We start from the raw sequence: 15,559 nt of genomic DNA, 5'->3' as shown, positions 1-15,559 counted from the left end.
GCCATTAATCTTTTGCACTTCTGTTTTCCCATTGTTAAAAAGGATTATATGCCTTATAACAATAGTAAAACTGAGTAGTTAAGTAGTATTTTTTTCCTGTGGATACAAAGTCTTTCATAATAACCATTTTAGAGACAGGAAAGTAGAACCTAAAAAATTAAGTGATATTTCTCAAGATCATAAAGGTTGCCTCAGTTTCCAAACTGCTGTGGTGTTCTAACTACTGTACTATAGTTCAACATATGGGCTATATGATCACTTCTAAAAGTCTTTAGAAGTGTTATCCAAAAATATTGATTTTCCTGATGTTCTTTTCCTGTTCTTTAAGTCTTAACCTCTCGCCCACAACTTCAGTAATGCAGTGCTCCTGAAACAAACTAATAACGGATTGCTCTAGATTACATCTATCTGGATTTCAGTAAAACACTTGATTCAGTGCTACATAGGAAAATTTTAGTAAGATGGAAAACCTAGGGATTAGTGGAGGAACTGTAAGGTGGATAAAAAATCTGCTAAAGGGGAGAGAGCAGCTGATAAAATTGAATATAGAACCATCAGGCCACAGGGAAGTTAGAAACAGAGTCCCTCAAGTGCTTTTGGAATCAATCTTACTTAACACTTCATTAACAATCTTGGCCTAAAAAGTAGGAGTATGCTGATGAAATTTGCTGATAAAAAGTTGGAAAACATCACCAAAGAAGAAGATCAGGATATAAAAAAAGAACTAAACAGAAGTGTAACAAAAATAGGATGAAATTGAAGGTCATGTATTTGGGGAATAACGGAAAGAATCTCTTCTGAAAATTGGAACTCATAAGTTGGAAAAAGACCTGTATGTTCTATTCTGTAACAAATGACCAATTATCTATGAAGAAGCATATGTAAGATGCTGAAGTGAATAAGGATTAACAAATATTTCCTAAGAAAAAACTATCATTATAAGTGTAGTAATATAATAACTATAAAATGAACCACCAATGTGATATGACTGTAAAGACTAAGGTGATCCCTAAATACATAAAAAGAGGTATTTCCAGCAGATATAGAGAAATAGTATATCATTATACCTCTTTTGGAATATCAGGTAGAAATTCTGGTTATCCATGTTCAAGAAAGATGAACTACAACAGATGCAGAGAAGGTCTATTTAGATAATCAGGAAAATCATCCTATTTTATGATAGAAGACTATGAAGGCTTGGCTTCCTTAGACTAGCAAATCCAAATAAGGATTTTTTTACATACAAACAAAATTATAGGGGAAAAACCCACGATGTAAAACAAATATTTAAACTAAAGGACAATGTTTACATATGAACACATGTGAATAAACTGGTCACAAATAAATATGATTCAGAATTTAGCAGAAGGTTTCAAAGCATAAGAGTAGTAAGGTGCTATAACAGTTTTCCAATGGAGATTTTAGAAGTCAGATGCTCCATCTCAGTCCATTGGGCAAATGTGAGTAAGGCACAACAATTTCTGTAGCCAATGGCACACAAGGGAAGTATAACATTGTACAGCATTCAGCAGCCTTTGGCCAGGTACAGACATTACACTTTTACCAGTATGAGTCATCAGAAACCAGTCTATACCCGCAAGAGAACAGTAGTTCTGCACACACAGACTGGTTTAAAAATGGTGGAATCTGGTCTAAGGTTTGCTTCCCCTGTCCCTCCCCACTAAGGGTGAATATTTTGTTTGCTACTGGTCTAAACTATGCCACTTACAAAAAAACACATAACTTAGATCGATTCTGCCTCAGGCTTTTTGAATCTCTGTACCTAGCCTCTGACTCCCCAACTCCAATGACTTTAAGCTGCCTAGACCTAGACTGGGAGTGGTGCATGCAGCCATTTGGTACTCCCAGGAGTCATGCAGTGAACCCAATATAAACAACTCTGGGTGGGAGGAGGGATGGGCAGGTCTATGAGAGGGGGGTTGGTGGGATTGGGGGGTTGGTGGGTGTGACAGGGGCAACTTTGAGGCCAGATTCCGACCTCTTTGATCCCGATCCCAACTTTGAGGCACACCCACCTGCCTAGGGCTGCCATGATTTGGTTGTTGCCTAGGGCTGCCACGACTTGATTGTTAACTTAATTTATTAAGTGGGAGGTTGTCCATTCCTTGGGCAGGGGGCGCTATCTGTGTCTCCAAACCTCCCCTACATCACAGCCCATGCCTTGCAGATGGCATCCTGGTTATGATTGCTCCCAGGTTTGAGATCAGAGCAAACTCAGTCCATAGTTGGGCTGCATTCATTCTGCCCTCCCTCTCACAAGAGGACTCTTGCACTCCGCCCCCCTCTCACAGGGGTCTCTGGCATACTGCCCATTACTGGGCCACACTCCACCACCCTTGCTTCTCTTGAGCAGCCCTCTTGGGCCATCAGGCTTCTCTACTCGAACATTGGCCCTATGACACAGTCCTTCAGTTCCTGCAAATTCCCCTACTCTACATGACCTAGCTTTGTGCCAAACACTGGGCTAATTCTGCCCTAAGCCCCTCACCGGGCAACTGCTCTCATGTTCACACCTCTGGGGCTGGCCCATGTACTGCCCTTCAGGCCACTTTCACAGCCCTACTCAGTATACTCAGTCCTTCAGGTGCCCCTTATTAGACCCTATTCTGAGTGAGCCATCACACTACAATCCACAAGCTACCCTCTTTGGGGCCTTTGGGATCTCACATCCCTGCTGGGCTCAGGTTTCTAACTACTAAGGCACCTGGCTCCCTTGCTGTCCCTGCCTGCACTATTACCCACCAGATGGTGGAGGCCAGGGTTAAGGCACCCCTACCTCCCTTCCATCAAGGAAGTTCACAGTCCTGGCACTTCCTGAGGGCTCCCCTGCCAGAAGGAGCCCCACTAGGCCTCCCTACACTGGCAAAGTGCAGTTTTAGGTCATGCCCAGGACCAGGAGCCTCCAAGCCATCCCCCTAGCTCCTGCCCATACCTCAAGGATGTTCCATGCCACAAGGGAGCTGGATGGTGCTGTGCCCTTGGCTGCAAGCAGCCAACTGCTGGCTCTGCCTGACTGGCCTATGTTTGAAAATGGCCACCCTCATCAGGCACCTGCTAGCTGCCTGCTCAGCCCTTAAAGTGGCAAGCATCCAAAGGTGCACTGTCACAGTGGGTCTGCAGGGGGAGTTCCCTAGTCAGGGGAACAGTCAGGGGACTAAAAATAACCTGGTTCAAGTTCAGAGAGGTGGGATTAGCATAGCCCTGGGCAGGTAGTCCTTTCCTAGATCAGGTTAACCCCTTCCTGATGTAAGTTAGCACATTTCCCAAGGTGCACTAACTTTGATTTGATACACTATTTTTTGGCCAAATTGAACCTCCTGAATGCCTGTATTGTTGGACATTTATATCAACTAAACCATGGTTAGGTTGATCTAAATGTAATATCTATATACATCCTAGGTACCCATTTACAGCTGAGTTGACTGGGAAAGCCATTTGGTATGAGTGGAGAATAAAGCTTAAATTCATGCCTTTGGAGACATAGTAAGATGACAGCTGGTTTGCCACCATACCCATTCCAGTGGTTACAGTGGGGTCAAAGAAATCTGTTTTTGTTTGAGCATGAAAATTGTATGAAAGAGATATCTTGATGTGGTGGCTGTGATACTCTGGGACACTGGAGACCCCTTCCAGACTGGTGTTCCTAAAATGATTAGTAAAACCAGTTTATTACATCCAGTCTAATCATTAATGACCAATTATCTATGAAGAAGCATATGTGAAATGGTGAGGTGAATAAAGATTAGCAAATATTTCCTAAGAAAAAAATCTATCATTATAAATGGAGCAATTCAATAACTATAAAAGGTTTGAATTTTCTCTTTAACTCAACAGACAGATTTCCTGTATCTTTCTATAATTATACCTCACAAAATTTTAAACAGCAAAATCAAAGCCTTCAGTTAGAGTTCCACACCTTATTAATGAAAAATGGGACCCAGAAAACATTTCCTGCACAGGAACCTCTGATAAGCAAAGATTTATTTTCACTTTATTCACACAATTTAGAACTGGTTAAGAGTATGTCTGAGTAAGATCCAGTATCATTTAGTCGAATCTCATTTAAATGACTAAAAGATAGCAGGCGGCACAGATGCTGACAGTTCAGCTCTTGTTGAAAGAGACATCAGGTAGGTGTCTCAGTTACACAAGGAAAAAAAAGTGGCCCTCTATAACTAGATCAGTTCCTTCACATTACAATTTCAAATTTAAGGAAGTTAGGAAGCAATTTAAAATGAATTGAATTTGAAGTTATTGTTCAGGAACAGTTTGGGAAAATAAAATTGATGATGAAATTTCTAGACTATTAACACCATCAGATGTGGCAGCTGCTGACTAGCTGCTGGAGAGAGTAGGTGTGTAGGAGTGTAGTGAGATTATTTTGTAGCCTAGACAGTTATTAATGAAACCTGCTACCTACTTTCAAATCAGTGTGTTTTATTTCTGCTGTACAGTATTTTGTTTGGGTCTTCTATTGCAGTAAATTATCTACTGTCAGTTATCAATTCAACAGTACTAATTAGTATGTACTGTTAACTACTGTTAAATATCAATTCAATATATTTTCTATAATACTTTTATATATAAATGGGGTTACAATTTAATTGATATTTAACAGTAGTTAACAGTAAATAGTTATATATAGCATCATGTGTTCTGATAATAGAACTCTATTCTACTGTACATGTTAAAAAATCTGCATTCTTTCTTTTGGTATGCAGGTTCAAAAGATTAGGAACCTGCTTGTGCCTGTCCCCTAACTTGTATCCTAAAATATTGAGGCCGGGTAGAGACATTCAGGAAGGTTAGATAAAGTTAAAAAGGGCCACCCAATCTAAGGGAAGTCAGGATGGGGCTGTTGGCGGGGGGAAGGGGTTGGGGAGATTGGGTGCAGCAAACAGGCTTGAGAGGGAAATTGCTGAGATTGAGGTAGCAGGTGGTGCCCATGGTGGGACTGGGAAGGCTAGAAGGGTCTGCCGGGGTGAGGGGAGAGATTGGGGAACTAGAGGGGCAGATAGGGTCTGCAGGGGAATCAAGAGGGTAGGAGACATCTATGGGAGGGATCAGAGGAGCAAGCGGGATCCACAAGAGGAACTGGAGGGATTGGGGGGCAGCTGGGGTCCACAATGGGATCAGGGAGCAGGTGGGGTCCTTGGGGGATTGGGGGGTCTGGGAGGGTTTGGTGGGATGAGGGGGGCTCACAGGGTCTGCAGGAAGTCTTAGGGGGATGGGGGAGTTCTCTCTTCCCCCTCAACCAGGGGCACTTTTTAGCCTCCTCCTCCCTCCCCCCCCAGCAAACTAACATCCCTCGTCACTCCCGCCCCTCTCCCCCACCAAGACTTACTTCCTCAGATCCCAGCACTGGCAAAAATTAATAAAACCAGCACCAGGAGAACTTTGCAGGATGGAGGGTTTAGTGGGCTTGAGGGTGGGGTGGGGTGGTTGGTCCATTGTGGAGGGTGTTTGTCTGTCTAGGAGTGGGGCGAGGGGCAAGGAGTTAAAAATAGCCAGGAAGGTGGGTAGGAAAAGTGCAGCCCCAGAGCTGGGAACTGTACAGAAGTTCAGGAAAGTTAGATCCATCTAAAACTGGCCAACATGATCAGTTATACTACCTCAGAGAAAGGGTTAACTTAGACCATGTTGGCTATTTTTAGACTGATCTAACCTTCCTGGAACTTCTGTACAGTTTGCACTTAGATCAACCTAGCTAGGGATCTAAGTGCAAGGTCCACACTTGGGCAAACTAAGATTGGGTGGCCATTTTTAACATGATCTAATCTCCTCAAACATCTGTCTGTATCCTAAATGTAAGGGGCTGAGGGTGGGGGACATAAATCTGTGTCACTGGCCAGATCTTGTATCTTTAACTGTCCCTCCCAGATTGTTTGCTGTCAGAACACATGGGCTGCAGAAAACAGTTGTACATGGTTACCAGAAGGCAAATGTTCATTGTGACCTTCCCAAGCCCTGAAGTCAGCCTGCTCCCCCTCCACCATTTTTTTTTTTTTTAGAAGGGAGATCCTGAAGAGCTCAGGGAAACTCTGGACCACAGTCACTTATTGAGGGCATTCTTGCTAAGGCCTGAAAATATCTCTCTAAGAAGAAGATAGCTAAAGCCATCTTACATAGACAGATATGATCTACTGGGGAAGAGCCACATGGTTTTGTAATGAGAAATTCTGCTTAACAAATCAGCTGGAGTTCCTTGAGGGTATTAACAAGCACATGAACAAGGGGATCCATTTAAAAAATGGTGTTGCCATGGGATTAGAGAGAAATTTCTTTTGTTGATTGAGAGCTAGTTAAAAGATAGGTAACAAAAGGTAGAGCTAAGGATGGAGGGAGGTCAAAAGTGGGACCCATTAACTGGGTGCTGTTTTGTTCAACATTTTCATCAATGTCCTGGAAACAGGGGTGCCCATTTTAGTCTCCAATTTTTTAGATGATACCAAATTATTCAGGATAATCAAGTCTCAAGCAAATGGAGTGGAGCTGCAGAAAGCTCTCACCAAGCTGAGTGAGTGGGCAAAAAATAGCAAATGAACTTCAGTGTCAACAAAGGTAAGGTAAGGCACCTGGGGGGAAAAAAACCTCAACTATACATACGTAATGCTGGGTTCTGAACTAGCTGTTATGACTCAGGAAAGAGACCTTGAAGTCATGGTAGATAATTATCTAAAAACATCAGGTCAGTGTGCAGTGGTGACCAAAAAAGCCAATAAAATGTTGGGCATCATTAAGAAGGAAATTGAAAACAAAAGGGAGGACATCATCATACTATTATACAACTCTGTGGTGAGCCCATATCTTGAATACTGTGTGCAGTCCTGGCCTCTTCAAACAGAAGATAGCAGACTTAGAAAAGGTACAGTCAAGGGCATCCAAAATGATCAGGGTCATTTGCCATACAAGGCAGTTGCCATACAAGGAACAGTTGCCATACAAGGAGAGACTAAAAAGGCTAGGACTCTTCAGTTTGGAGAGAAGAAGGCTGAGGGGAGATGTGATAGAAATCTATAAAATTATGAAGAGTGTAGATCAAGTGAAAGGAAACTGTTGTTCACCATGTCGCAGAATACTAGAACTGGGGTGTACCTGCTGAAATTAACAGGTGACAGTTTTAAAACTAACCAGAGAAAGTAATTTTTTATGCAATGGAACTTATGGAATTCATTGCCACAGGAGCTGGTGGAGGTGGAAAGCATAGCCAGTTCAAAAAAGGGACTGAATAAACTCATGGATGATAGAACTATTGTCTACCAAAGAAAATGGTTGGAGATGTTTCCTCTCGTATCCAGCATCCCCTCTAAGCTGTGTGGCATGCACGGCTCTGCAAGCATGCATGGCAGTGTGGGATGAGTGCACCTGCACAGCCATGAGTGCCACAAAGCTTAGAGGGAACACTCCTCATATCTCTAAATCAATAATAGTAGATGCCAGGGAATAGGTATTGAATAGAGGATACATCACTCTACAAATATCCAGTTCAATGCTCTTCCTCTACAGGATCCATTCTGCCACTGTTGGAAACAGAATAGTGGGCCTGACAGACCACTGGTATGACCCAGTATGACACTTCTTATATACTAATAAGACAAAAAACTGGATATAGCTTTGATTGAGGTCATAGATATGTAGCAGGATTTGCAGATTTGAAGAATCTGACAAGGGCTGGAATATGAACACTCCTGCTGTGGTCCCCAAAGTCTTGTTAACACCCTATCTTAAAGTGGTGAAGAAGAACATCTAATATCTGAGCAAGTTGGATTTCACCCAGTGAAATCATGCACCAGTCAACTTTTAAACGTCATGCAGCACAACGAAGCTTTGAAAAAGGAATGGTCACTTGTAATGTATTTGTAGACCTGTCAACTGCTTATGGTACTATAAACCACCAGAGCCTCCTTGAAAAAATATGATATGACAAAAGATTACCAACTATTATGAATAATATAATCAATTACTGTACATCAAATGATATAAGAAGTGGAGCCAACAGAAAAAAAACAAATAAATGGCCTACCTCAAGGGAGCACAGTTGCACCTATATTATTTAAAAAACATCTACACCAACAATCAACCAATTTACCCACACACAAAAAAATATTATTTCTGCAAATGATTTGTGTACCACAGCCCAAGCTAAGAAATTTGCCCATGTTAAATAAAACACAGGTTGGTGTTTTTCACCTTCAGAACAGAGATTCATAGATTCCTAGATTTTTAGGGGCTGGAAGGGCCTTGTAGATCATCGGGTCCAATCCCCCAGCACTAGGCAGGAAAAAACTGGGGTCAAGTAACCCCAGCAAGGGGACTGTCTGGTCTCCTTTTGAAGATTTCTAGGGTAGGTGACAGCACCACCACTGGACAGAGCTTATTTGTCAGTCTGGACACCCTGACTGTGAAGGAGTTTTTCCTGGAATCAAGCCTGAAGCGGCCTGCCAGGAGTTTGTATCCATTGCTCTTTGCCTTCCTCAGGGGTGCTCTGTTGAACAGCTGTTCACTGAGTTCTTGGTGATCTCCCCTGATGTAGCGATAAGCCGCTACCAAGTCCCTTCTCAGCCTTCTCTTCTGTAGGCTGAAGAGGCCCAAGTCCCTCAGCCTCTCCTCGTATGGCTTGTCTTGCAAGTCCCCAATCATATGGGTGGCTCTTCTCTGGACATTCTCAAGTCCTTGTTGAAGTGCAGCACCCAGAACTGGACGCAGTACTCCAGCTGTGGTCTCACCAGTATGGAGTACAGTGGGAGTACCACTTCCTTAGTTTTGCATGAGATGCAACACTTAATGCATGCCAGCATGTTGTTCGCCCTGGTGGCCACAGCATCGCACTGACGGTTCAAATTCATGCAATGGTCGATCATTACCCCTAGGTCTCTTTCAGCTGTGGTGTAAGTCAAATTGTCACCACCAAGCCTGTAGGTATGTTGGGGATTGTTTGTCCCCAGATGGACTAACTTATACTTCTAAGTGTTGAACTTCATCTGGCTCCGGTGTGTCCAACTATCCAGTCTGTCCAGGTCCGCCTATATCTGCACCCTATCTTCTGGCATGACCATGCTCCCCCATAACTTGGTGTCATCGCAAATTTCGCCAGCGAGCTTTTCACCCCCACATCCACATCATTGATAAAGATGTTGAAAAACACCGATCTAACCACAGACCCCTGAGGGACACCACTGGCCACTTCTCACCAGGATGACATAGATCCATTCATGAAAACTCTCTGGTTCCTACAGGCAGCCAGTTTTCCACCCACTGAACTTTTGAACAGTTAAGCCCAAAATCTTCCAATTTTTCCACAGGGATATTGTAGGATACTAGATCAAAAGCCTTTTGGAAGTCTAGGTATATAATGTTGACCTTCTCTCCAGTGTCCAGGTGGCACGAGACCTGTTCATAGAAGGAGATGAGATTGGTAAGACTAGACCTACCTGCAACAAAGCCATGCTGGCTGTAGTTCAGAATCTTACCCTCAAAGAGCGTATCACACATAGATTCTTTAATGAGTTTTTCCAGGATTTTCCCTGGGATAGAGGTTAAACTGATTGACCTATAGTTGCCCGGGTCCTCCCTCTTTCCTTTCTTGAAGATGGGCACAATGTTGGCCCTCTTCCAGTCCTCAGAGATCTCCCCCATGTGCTGCAGTTTCTGAAAGTTTTGCCAGGGGTTCCACAATGACTTCAACCAGCTCCATCAGCACTCTTGAGTGAAGTCCATCTGGTCCTGCTAACTTATAAATGTCTAGCTTTTCTAGTTGGTTTTGCATGAGCTCAGCATCAACAGTGAGAAGACTATCATTGCCACCATGCCCCCTGTAATCCTTATCTCCCTTGCCTTTCCCCTTGGTCCAGTGCAATACCAAAGCAAAGTGGGCATTCAGGAGCTCAGTTTTTTCCTGAGTGTTACCAGCTTTCCCAAGGTTAAGCAGAGGCCCCACACTTCCATTTGTTTTCCTTCTGCTCCCTACATACCTAAAGATGGACTTCTTATTGTCCTCGGTTCCCTTGGCTAACTTAAACTCAGTCGCTGCCTTAACTTTCCTAATCATTTCCCTACAAGTGCGAACAACTGTTGTATCATCCTCCTTGAGGACTGTCCCTAGCTTCCACTGTGTGTACGCTGCTTTTTTCTTTTTCAAGAGGACCACAATGTCCCTATTGAGCCAGGAGGGGTTGCCAGCCCTTCTGCTATCTGCTATCTTTCTTCTTCATGGGAACGGTTTTCTTTTGTGCTTCAAGGATTGCGTCCTTGAGGAACAACCACTCTTTGTGCACCCCATTTGCCTTCTGTCCCTGGTTCCACAGCGCATCCTCTACCAATGCCCTGAAACTGCTGAAGTCAGCATTTTTAAAGTCCAGAGCTTCAATCCTGTTACTTGATTTGTCAGTCTTGCAGCGGACAGTAAACCTGATGAGCTCATGGTCACTGTTGCCCAGGCTACTGTCACTGTTCAAGCCACACACCAGATCATCTCGTTTGGTGAAAACCAAGTCTAGGAGACTAGTACTTCTGGTTGGCCCTTGCATTTTCTGGGTCAAAAAAAGATCCTTGATTACAGTTAAAAAGCTACATGACCAATCCAACCTAGCCAAGTGTTCCTGCCAATCTATGTCCAGGTAATTGAAGTCGCCCATTACAACCAAATCCCTTGCACACACGGCCTCTGTCAGTTCTTGACAAAACTCCAGCTCAAGTTCCTCCCCTTCATTTGGTGGCCTGTAGTAAATACCCAGTTAGGTCTCTCTCACCTCATCCCCTCCCCAACAAAGCTTGAGCCAGAGGGTTTCAAGCTGTTTATCTTTGGAGCCATTGTCAGCCTCCACAGAGGTGTACTGCTCCCTCACATAGAGAGCTAACCCTCCGCCTTTTCTCCTTGCTTGGTTCCTTCTGTGCAGGGTGTAGCCCACCAGGTCTTCATGGTCTCTACCAGGTCTAATTGCCCACTAAAGAGTAGGAGGGCTAGCTCCTACAGCTTGTTCCCCATGCTCCTGGCATTGGTGTACAGGCAGCTGAGGCCCCCAACTGACAACCCCAATTTCCTGAGATGCAAGAAAGCAACTCAGGTGTCTTTATGGGAATGCCAGAAGCCTGGGAAATAAACAAGAGGAACTGGCACTCCTTCTGGTAAACAAAGAATTTAATTTCATTGGATTGCCGGAGACCTGGTGGGACGACACATATGAATGGGCAGTTTTCAGAATAACACAAAGCTGAAGAGCAAGTCCTAATGCTGTCAATGAGAGGAAGGTATATGATGAAATATTAACTCTGGGATTGGTTTTAACAGTAATGAAAATAAGAACTGAGATCAAACTCTACCTACATTTTAAATGGAAGTATTTGAGTTCCCTGTGCTCTGGCAAAACAGCAGTCAGGGTTCACTCTTGGGTAGTGTATCCACTTTCAAATGTGTCTATGCAGATGTTTGGAGGTGTATTAAACAAAAATTACTACTTCACTAATGCCTGATGATACCGATTGCTGAAAAAAATATTTTTCATTATAATTTCTGAGAGTGCTGATAAGTGAAGCATTATTTTTTAAACTTATCATATGAATGGAACAGTCTTTCACCAGCTGAAACCTGGGTTCAATTGTTTTGATAGTTTTTGAGGTCTCATTCTATAAACCATTCTACAGACCACAGCACAGCAGAATAGCAGAGGCAAATCTGCAAAGCACTATAACTTGTCTCTGTCTGTCACAAGTAATTTATTTTAATCATGGGAGTGTAGCAATCCACTACATAAAAGTCAGGGAATTACATAATTTCAGTAACTATGGAGATATTAGCTAACTTGACAGCTTAGAAATACTTGTGCTTCAATTTTTAATTTGTACTTAAAGGCATTTTCATTCTCATTACATGATTACCATTATATTTGTGAATCATGGCAAAATACTCCTATGCTTTTTGCAAATACATCATGTTAAGATTAATTACCACATTCTAATTTTCCATATCTTGAAGGGGGACAACATACCATTTTCCCCCCAAATGCTATGAATAGAGAAATCTTATCCATGACCTTCCAAAAAACAATTTAAAAGAAATAACCATTTGAACAAAATAAAAATAACGTATGGAAAATAATAATAATGTTCTGAAGGGAGCCTTCTATCAGCACTTGAGATGCATTCAAATGTCTGTTGTCTCTGAAATTCCTGTTTGATATAAACACAGAAACAGTGAGGCATCCAATTCATTACACTGAGTTATATCTCATGATAATCTCTCCAACAAAGACTTAGGAAAAGGAAGGGTGGGGGCTTTTTTGAAATATTTGAAATTATATGATCAAGCAAGCATCAGAGACTGTGTTTACATGAGATGCTGACCGCACACCCATTATGGTGCAGTCATTTAGTATTTGCATACACAAATACTAAATGACTGCACAGCAACCAGTGTTACTGCACAGCAGCATAGCTGAGCAATGTTTAGGTGATGCTGACTGCACAGTAGCTCATTACTACTGCACAATAGTGTCACATCATGATTTGTGCCATGCAACACTAGTCCACAGTAGTAATGAGCTACTGTGCAGTCAGCATCTCATGTAGACATAGCCAGGTGTAAGAAAATTCTTTATCATTATTATGTAGCATTCCAAAAATAAAAAGTGGCCTCCTGGTGTACATGCATTATGATTTAATTTTAGTTATGATTGGCATGCAATTTTTTCCCCCGCAAGATCTGACTCATTTAGTGAAAGTATAGTTAAGTGCATTACCCCAGGCCTTCTTTACCATACACTATTCAAGCCAACCCTGAATGCTAACAATATTAACTTTCCCCTGGGTATTTCTATGGTATTTCTATGGCTTAACTTCAGACTAAACATGGCTAACCACCACTGTGCTCCATAGGATATAAGCTATAATTTAGTTATTGGAGACAACCCACCATCACCCACTTCTGAAACATTTTCACAACTTAGAAGTAACTTCACATTTCCCAGTGTCTACTCCATCATTTATTCTCTCACAGCCAATGTTTTCTATACTACTTAATAGTCATAAAAACAGTGTTTAAAATATTTTAAGAATCCTTTGAACGCACACTTGTGTTTGCATGATAAATAGTATATTGCTTTTAGCTCTGAAAGTATCTGAATAATGAAGAAAACTGCTGGAAAACAAATAATTAAAAACTTAATCAGTTCATTAGCCATATATATTCACTGAAGATGCTACAGAGACAAATTAAGAAGGCTTCCACCGTACCCAGAAGTTGTCTCTTCAAATCAGCTAATGATAAGCAAAATTAGATTCCCTCTGTGCATGGTTTGCAGTCAAATGCATTTAGCTATAAAACAGCTATCAAAGAAAGTTGCCCATTAGTTAAAAATTCACAAATACTTTAGAAAGTGATACTTCCAGCTTCATTAATTTCCATCCAACAATTTCCTACTCTCCAAAGAGTGTGGGTGACACTTGTACTATCATCAGTCAGGGTCCTTTCTGCTTTGTAACTGAAATAAATGGCCACCAGGTAATCATTTAAGAGAAACTAATATTCTCTAAAGAAAGAGCATTAGAAACCAAGCAATCTGGAGATGAATCTCATTTTCATGTCTACCTATGTCTCTCCATGGTATAAATGTCACATATGTTTCCCAAATGGTGTCTGGGAGCTAAAAATAAAATAAATATCCCCAAATGTATTTATTTTGTACGAATGTATGCATCCAGACATTCTAACATCATTCAGATGCACTTATTGGTTACCACTTAGTCAACTGATCGTCCCTTGCTGTACCATGCAGTGACAGCATAAGCCAAATGAGCTCTCTATCTTGACTTCTCTTGAGTTTAATAACAGCACTGTCTCCTAATATAATGAGAAATTTCCATTTTAAATCTCTGGGGCAAGAATAAATTTTGGAGGAACGTTGTAAAAAACCTCTCTCAAAGGATCAAATGTGAGACACAAGAATGTCTTAGGGTGATATCTTTATTGGACCAACTATGTAGTTGGGATAAAGTTAGACAAGCCTTCAAATGCAAGACTTTCTTTACCAGGTCCTTCATCAAAGGGTCAAAGAAATCTGTTTAAAGCTGTCTTTACACAGTGAAAACTAGATGTCAGAATGCTATGTCTAGTTGTTTCTTATATCCTAGCTATGGGCCCTGCCACACATTCAAATTAAAGCTGGATAGAAACCAGCCATAAAGTTGTTACACATTTTCAAGCACTAACATTGTTGCTGGTTGGCTCATTTTATAGCTGGGTGGACATTTTTATGGTGTGATAGTTACTTTGCATGTGTGGCCAGTCTAAATTTATTGTGTGATTAACAGTTAATTGTAGAATATATGTAACATGTGGCAGGGGCCTATGAAACAGCCAACTAAAATCAAATTTATTAAAGTATTTAATTCAACACTGTCTAAACATAACATACCTTGGGTAGCCTTTATAGATGGGTAAAGCACATGTAAAATGTAACCACTAGGGTAAGCACAATTTCTATTTAGCATTATTTGGCACCTGTACCCATTTTTACAGTTGTTCATTTTCAGTTCACCATAAACAGCTGCCACTTCTTCAAAGCCAGAGGTCAAACTGCTGTCATCTTACTGTCACCGCCAGAGTAGCCTACTCAATGTTCCCTATGGGTGCACCTACATGACATGTTACATTGCTGTATCCATGTGCTATGACAACACCGTGTCAGCAGGCAAAAACCATGATGCCACAGATATGTCACTGTAGGAACGTGTCTCTCACTATAGCGCATCGCTACGGCGACTTAGTGGATAAAAATAACCATGCACTGCCAGCACAGCACAGTAATGACAGCGCTGTACAGCACATGTAGACACGCTCTATATGTTAAGCTGAGCACAACTGCCACAAAAAGAATGTAATTTTTTAAAACATGCAGCAGTATACAAAGGTAACAAAGGCCAGCATGAATATATTGCATCTGTACAGTAGACAAATTAAGTTATTGCTTAGTTTAAAACACAATTATAATTCCTCTCTAGCTCTACTAAAATACTAATGGGCAGAGAGAAAGCTATCTCACAGATAAAGTCACCATACAGAATTCAGGACTTTGCAAGACAAGCATTGCAATTGGAAAAAAACAAGTTTAGGTCTTCAGATATTGCAAACAGCTTGTTCTTCAATACAGGCCCATAAATGACTGAAAATTCTTGCCAGAAGAAATCTGATGAAATCTCAAACTGAATGTGCTTAGGTCTAAAAATTCACACCCTTTTGAACAGCTTCTCAAGAAACTACACCCATAAGTAGCACCAGCATCAAATATAAACTCATAAATACTCAAGGGGAACCATGACAAATAAAGCTATTGTTGGTAGACACTGAATTTCATCACTATTCTGTGAATACTACCTCAAATACTAGTCCTCAAAATGTCATAAAAGGATCTACTCAACAAATAATGCATATAAATAGGAAAGTTGTTGATATTTACAACAAAACAACCACTCCATAACTAGGCAATATAAGTAAATAGAAGCCCAGCTGTTCTGCCTATATTCTACTCAGAAAATAGCCATACAA

Source organism: Crocodylus siamensis, chromosome 3, assembly GCF_052110815.1.
Source record: "Crocodylus siamensis isolate JL-2025a chromosome 3, ASM5211081v1, whole genome shotgun sequence".
NCBI lineage: Eukaryota > Metazoa > Chordata > Crocodylia > Crocodylidae > Crocodylus > Crocodylus siamensis.
Note: the sequence above shows the minus strand (reverse complement) of the source record.